This window comes from Salvelinus sp. IW2-2015, unplaced genomic scaffold (genome assembly GCF_002910315.2).
Source record: "Salvelinus sp. IW2-2015 unplaced genomic scaffold, ASM291031v2 Un_scaffold16570, whole genome shotgun sequence".
Taxonomy (NCBI): domain Eukaryota; kingdom Metazoa; phylum Chordata; class Actinopteri; order Salmoniformes; family Salmonidae; genus Salvelinus; species Salvelinus sp. IW2-2015.
Window position 1 is genome coordinate 177,785 of NW_019957650.1, and position 7,199 is coordinate 184,983.

Sequence of the window (7,199 nt, forward strand, 5' to 3'; positions counted from 1 at the left end):
GTCGGATGAATTTATGGACATGTGTATATCTCTGTGTGCATCTGAGGAAAGTAGTGACTGGCTCCAACTGGAGCGAGGCGCGAGAGTGCGCCGATGGGAGGGGGGGGGGTTATTTATATTAAGTAAACTATCTTAGGCCTGCTGCCAGTTCCTGTGGAATGTCGATCCTGCCCTGTCCCGAATTTGACTCTAGAGCTTCATTCCCATTCCTGACTGAATCCAGCGGGCCCTGCTAGACCTGCAGGAGTCCTGTACAATACTCAGCTGTATTGTACGCTCGAAAAACAAATCACACTTTCCCCCCCCCCTGAAAGATAAGGGTCAAAATGATCGACACCCCTATTTGAAATACCTTTCAATACCTCCCCTTGCGAGGAAAACGACACTGAGCCTTTTTCTGAAATGTTTTATGAGTTGGAGAATACGTCGGGAGGGATCTTCGACCATTCATCCCGAACAGAATCCTTTCAGATCCTTCGTCTGGACCTATGGGCTTCTCAATTCAAACCAAAGGTTTTCAATGGATTTGAAGTCATGTCACCCAACAAATGTAAACGCCTGGAGTTTGATAAACAGCATTGGCACTTGCATTGGAACCGGTACTATGGTCAGATGACAAGAAAATAGAGCTCTTTTGGCCACGCACACCAGTGGTGGGTTTGGTGTCGAATTGAGAATGCATGAACAGAAAAKAACCCCGTACCTACTGTAAAATATGGTGGTCAATCTTTGATGTTATGGGACTATTTTGCTTCCGCTGGTCCTGCGGCCTTTATTATGGTCAATAACTTTAACCAGTACCGGTGTTTGAGCCAAATACCTCTTTGTCTCTGACACGAGGCTGACACTTGGCAGCAAGTGGATCTTCCAGCAAGACGACAACCCCAAATACACATCAAAATCCACAAAGAAATTGTTCAAGGGTCACAAAATCAACATTTTGCAATGGCCATCTCAGTCTCCAGAATTGATACCCATTGAAAACCTGTGGATTGAATTGAAGAGGGCAGGCCATAAGCGCATACAAAGGATTTCAAGAATCTAGAAGGATTTTGTCTGGAGGRATGGCCTAGAGATCCCTCCCAATGTGTTCTCCAACTCAGTGCCCTTATCCCGGCAAGGTGAGGTATTGAAAACAGGGCTGTGACTAATTTTGACCACTACCTTTTTGAGAAAAACTGTATTACTTGTTAAGCAAAATCTCTTTACTCTGAGCAATTGTTTGTATAAGATAATTTAATTTTCTAATTTTATTGAGCGTACAATATAGCTCAGTATTTGAATTATTTRATACATATTTGCTCATCTTTATCAARTGTGTCACCCCACTGTATGTGTGAGTATGTACCTGCCCACGCAGGTGTCTGGGTCAACACACACATGCCTGTTCATGGTGTGTTGTCGAACATGTACATTCATGTTATATGAGCGAGTTAGATACATATTCGACATGTGTACATCCAGTATTTAATTTTCCTTTTATTTCCCGATAATTCTACATATTAGCAGGAATATCCTTGAATCTCCACCAATTCATCGACACCCAGTGGGTGATTTAATGCTCACGCACAATGTTCGTTATGGTGTGTCTTGTCCTTAAGGCCTCCCCTATACTCCATTTTCCATTTTATTCTGCACGCGCTGCTCTATGTTGTCTCTCCTCTGTGATTGACTGTGAAGTAACTGACATACTGATCAAAGGGTTTGGTCGCAGCATGTAATATATGCACACAAATATATTCATACTGGAAGATCAAGTAGTTTGTCAAGGATGTACAGCACACTCATCTTCTCTCTTCTCTTTCTCTCCCTTCTCCTCTTCCCTTTTCTCTCTTTTCTCTTCTCTTTCCTCTCCTCTTCTCCTCTTCCTTTTTCTCTCTCTCTTTTCTCTCCTCTTCTCTCTCCTCTTCCCTTCTCTTTTCTCTCCCTCTCTTTTCCGTCTTCTTTTCTCTCTCTCTTTCTCTTTTCTCTCCTCTTCTTTCTCCTCTTCCCTTCTTTTTTCTCTCCTCTTTTCCCTTCTCTTTTCTCTGTTCTCTTTTCTTCTCTTTTCTTATTTTCTTCCCTTTCTTTTTTCTCTCTTCTCCTTTTCTCTCTTCTTTCTCTTCTCTTTTTCTTCTCCTCTTCTCTTCCTCCTCTTCCCTTCTCTTTTTCTATCTCTTCTCTTTTCTCTCTCTTTCTCTTCTCTTTCTCTCTCTCTCTTTTCCTTTTCTCTCCTCTTCCTTCTTTTTCTTCTTTTTCCCCTCTCTTTTCTCTTCTCTCTCTTCTCTTCTCTTCTTCTCTTTTCCCTTCTTTTTCTCCTCTCTTCTCTTCTTCTCTTTTCCTCTTCTCTTTTCTCCTCTTCTTCTCTTCTTCCTTCTTTTTTCCTTCTCTTTTCTCCTCTTCTTCTCCTCTTCTTCTCTTCTCTTTTTCCTACTACTGTCAGTTTCATGCATACTGATTGCAGCCAGTGTTGGTTACATACTGTAGATGTTATAGAGATGCATATATTTATGAACTCCCACTTTTTATGTATACACTGGCTTATGCCTCTCTTGTGTGGCACGCCTTCTTTTTCCTGTCTCAATATAGTTGTCTGTTTTCTCTCTCTCTCTCCTGTCTAATATAGCTGTCTCTGTTTCTCTCTCCCTCTCTCCTCTCTCAATATAGCTGTCTCTGTTTCTCTCTCCCTCTCGTCTCTCTCAATATAGCTGCTCTGTTTCTTCTCCTCTCCTCCTCTCTCATAATAGCTGTCTCTGTTTCTCTCTTCTCTCTCCCTCTCTCATATAGCTGTCTCTGTTTCTCTCTCTCTCTTCCTCTATCAATATAGCTGTCTCTGTTTTCTCTCTCTCTCTCACAACACTGATACAAATACACTCACTCACACACACACACACACACACACACACCACACACACACAACACCACACACAACACACACACACACACACACACACACACACACACACACACACACACACAACACACACACACTCTGATGCACTGGTATCACACATGCCATGATTAAATGACGAGTGCATGACTATGTAAAGGGGACCTATGGGTTTAACCTACTTAGTAGGGTGTTTTTTAATAATGTATGAGCGAGATTGAAAGCGGCGAGCACAACAAGGTATCTTCATCCGCTTCCTCGGCTTTGATCTAGCCCTCCTCCTCCGCTCCGCTGTCTCTCTTTCCCTCTCTCGCCATCCACTCTCCCTCTGTATCCTTTGAACGTGTTTCTACCCAGTGCATTGTGCTAACGCTCAGGGTAGAGCCCGCTGAAGCTCAAATTCCCAGGTGGGGATCTGTGAGCGGCAAGCGGGAATGTCACCATTTTTTATGTATGGTATTCCCTTCCTCAGAGAAGGATGAATGGGTGGGTTGGTATATGGATGGATGGGTGGATGGATACTTTTGAATAAATAATTGGAGCATGAGAGTCGTGTATATACCTAAATCAGGAGCTGCTGGAAAGTAATACTGGGTCCTGAATGACACTGTGTTCTTGTTCGCGTTTTCTGTTCTGTTCCTATAAGGGTATCTTCGTCAAGTTTTGTTCTATATCCAGGGTCTCGTTCATGTTCGAGCTTTTGTTCCTATAGCCTTTCTTTGGCATAGTCACAGTGTTTCCCCTTTCTCACGGGTTATTGTCGGTTCTGTTTCTATATAGGGTTATGGTTCATTCGGTCTGTTTCTGTGGCTAATCTTCCTGTACAGGATTATTGTTTCTGTAAGTGTTGCTTGTCTATCTTACTGCGATATCCTTAAGGTTCTTCGTCTATGTTTCTGTTTCCTGTAAGGGTTCATTCGTCAGTTTTCTGTTCCTGTAAGGGTTCTTTCGTCATTTTATCGTTCCTATAAAAGGGTTCTCTCGTCATGTTTCTGTTCATGTAAGGGTTTTTCGTCATGTTTCTGTTCATGTAAGGGTTTTTTCGTCATGTTTCTGTTCCTATAAGGGTTCTTCGTCATGGTTTTGTTCCTATAAGGGTTCTTTGTCATGTTTCTGTTCCTGTAAGGGTTTTTCGTCATGTTTTTGTTCCTGTAAGGGTTTTCCGTCATGTTTCTGTTCCTGTAAGGGTTCTTCGTCATGTTTCTGTTCCTATAAGGGTTTTTCGTAATGTTTTGTTTCCTATAAGGGTTCTTCGTCATGTTTCTGTTCCTATAAGGTTCTTCGTCATGTTTCTGTTCCATAAGGGTTCTTCGTCATGTTTTTTTAGAGTTTTGATAATAATGCTCTGGTGCACTTATCACAGCAGTCTTGTTTTTATCCCAGACCTTCACCAAGTCTCTCTAAAAGGCCTCATCCCCCTCCTCCCCTCCTCTCCTCACCCGTCAAACACAAACATGTCTGAAACCCCAGTGGTGTTTGGCTGTTTTACGACGGGGGCCCAGAGCCCTGTGCCTGCCTGTGTGTGTGTGTGTGTGTGTGTGTGTGTGTGTGTGGGGGGCCGACTTCACAAAGGGGGGCCTGATGCTGGTGCAACACTTTGCAGGAGATCACACACACGCATGCGCGCACAMACACACTCACGCACACTCCTGTCGGCGGAGGGAGCAGCACTTTGCAGGAGATCTATAAAGGTCCCGGTAGTTAAAAACGAGGCCCCTGACCCTGTAAAAAATGGGCCCTTGTGCACCCAACACCCCCTTACCGGGGCCAGGGCAGAACAAATGCCTCTCAGATGGCTACAGACAGACATGACAGACCGGGAGGGAGAAAAAGGCACTCAAACGATGTTTTCAACTTTCAGACAGCTCCAATCCAGACTCCAAAGAACAGTAAACGCTTCCCTCCTTTGACATGTCAATGCCAGATGGGTGAAGGAGATGGCAGCAAGGCTGTCAGTGGTAGTGGATGGTGATACAGACATGTATTATAGCTAGTTGCTACAGTGTGTAGCAGAGCGAGAGGTTTTAGATTTATATAAGGCATGTTGTACAACATCAGCATTGAAAGGCGGAACTAGGTTACTCTTCCCTCCCTCCCGTCTCGCTTGGCAGGTTGCATAAGCTCATCACCATCTCCTGTTTATTTTGAGGCGCGGAGAGAGAGAGAGAGGTTCAGATGGACTCCATTAATGAGCCTCGGCATCTCTGATGATGATTCACCCCGCAAGGGCAGGAGGGAGGCCGGGGAGACAGCAGGAGGCGGGGGGAGAGAAGGGGGAGCCGTGCTCCTAGTTGAAAACATTCGCTTTAACAAGATCGCTAGAGAGGACCCGGGCTCTGTTTTCCCACGCTGTCTACATAGAGATGAACCCGGGCAAAAATCAACGCCACCCCACTGAATATGCATTTGAACCCCTGTCTCTCTGTCTCTGAATGTGAAGCAGCGAGTGAATCTCTATCTAACTCTTGTCTCTTTCTCTCGCTGTCTGTCTGTCTGTCTCTGTTTCTGAAGGAAGAAGATCGCCAGTCTGCCACAGGTGTGTTGCCGGGACTGAAAGTGAGTCACCGCGGCGATAGCGGCCGACCTGGGGCGCAAGACATGTTACAGTGACAACTAAAACCAGCCATCGTCATAACACTCCTCCTCCTCCGTCGTGTTGTTGTGTGAGCTCTGCTGAGTCACTGGAGAGAGAAAAGCTGTTCTCATCCAATCCCCCCAAGGCCTGAGAAGTCTATCCAATCCTGAACAAGGGATCTGGAGTCCATTGGTGCCAGATGATTCTGCCTAGCGACCTCCCTTTAGTATTTATGTAATTGATGTTTCATTCAAGATATAAAGCTTAGTGGCCTACTCTACCTCTATCTATCTCAGTAGGACACGCTTCATATCAAGGCAGAGGACCAGCCTTTGGAAGAAAATAGCCTATATGCCCTTGGATTCAAAGTTTCTCTGAAGCATCCACCCGGGAACATCGACGTAACCTACCAGCTCCATTTCACACACCTACACAAATACACACACGTCGTTGTCGTCCACCGTCACCCACCACCACCACCACTTCTTAATTCATTGGATTACGCCGTCATCGGCGGGTGAGGTTGGGGATGTAGACCGTCGTCACCACGGATACCTACAGGAGACTCTTTGGACTCGGCTCAAGGTCTGCCGAGCAGAACATGGCAGGCAAGGGTAACCCCTGCCAACCCCCGGGGGGGCCAGGGACTGCAGGGGGCCACACTGTCTCTGTGGGGGGATTCCCCATGCCTCACTACTCCTACTTCTTCCCCCACATGCTGGGGGGGCTGTCCCCTCCCACCCTCTCCGGACTGCCCATCAGTGGATACAGCACCCCATCGCCAGCCAGTAAGTACCCAATCACACTGCAGTRTTCTGTTGTTGGTGTATGTTGACATTAGTGGTTGATTAGAAGGTTATCAGGTACTGTTGAATGGCAGAAATGTTTTTTTTTTGCGTTGTGTTTTTACGTGTGCTCGGTTGGTTGACTCTGGCGCACAGGCTGACTTGATCCGATCCATCCTATATTTGTACCAAAATCAGCATTTGAAGTTTGACATKAAGTTGGCAAAACGCAGGAGGTTAGACATGAGCTGCACAAGTTTTAACTTGGTTGTTGTGCTGTGTACCCTGAATCATTTCCAGCATCTCCTGTGTTATGTATATTTGGCTGTCACGCTAAATGACTGGACCAGATCAAAGTGGAGTGGAGTCTATATAGAACTGGATTCTACATTAGAGGTTTGGTTGGTGTTGGAACATAGCCTTGACTAGTTGCTCCTGGCGATCTGGATCCTTGCCAATTGTCATGCGGCGATGTGTCGAACTGAGCGAGCAGATTGGTCTGATCTAAATGAGGCAGCTTTGAATAACCAATGGAATGTTCCTGGGCACAATGCCTTAGGAAGTGTGTGTGTGTGTGTGTCCTCACTTGAACTGGCAGGTGGGCGCTCTCTCCGGGACTGTGTGTTTTCATGCGTTGGTGTGTTTTCATGCGCTGGTGTGTTTTCATGCGCTGGTGTGTTTTCATGCGTTGGTGTGTTTTCATGTGTTGGTGTGTTTTCATGCGTTGGTGTGTTTTCATGCGTTTGTGTGTTTTCATGCGTTGGTGTGTTTTCATGCGTTGGTGTGTTTTCATGCGTGTGTGTGTGTGTGTGTGTGTGTGTGTGTGTGTGTGTGTGGTGAAGTAGACGTCTGTGTCAGCGGGACCTGGGAGGCGACACAGTCATCAACAGCGATAATACACCTTCTCCCTTCACACCGGGTGAGTAGAGACGAGAGAAGATGGGAGGGGAGGAGAGACAAAGAGACGAGG

The 7,199-nt window shown here is 45.8% G+C and overlaps 1 long non-coding RNA gene across 1 annotated transcript in view; it reads left to right on the plus strand.

The window, feature by feature from the left end:
- The window catches only part of LOC139022573 (uncharacterized), a 128,233-nt gene that overhangs the window by 37,494 nt on the left and 83,540 nt on the right, over positions 1 to 7,199 (plus strand). The window contains exon 3 of the long non-coding RNA XR_011479573.1: positions 5,381 to 6,232. This is a non-coding gene — a long non-coding RNA (uncharacterized lncRNA). The remainder of the gene's footprint in view (positions 1 to 5,380; positions 6,233 to 7,199) is intronic.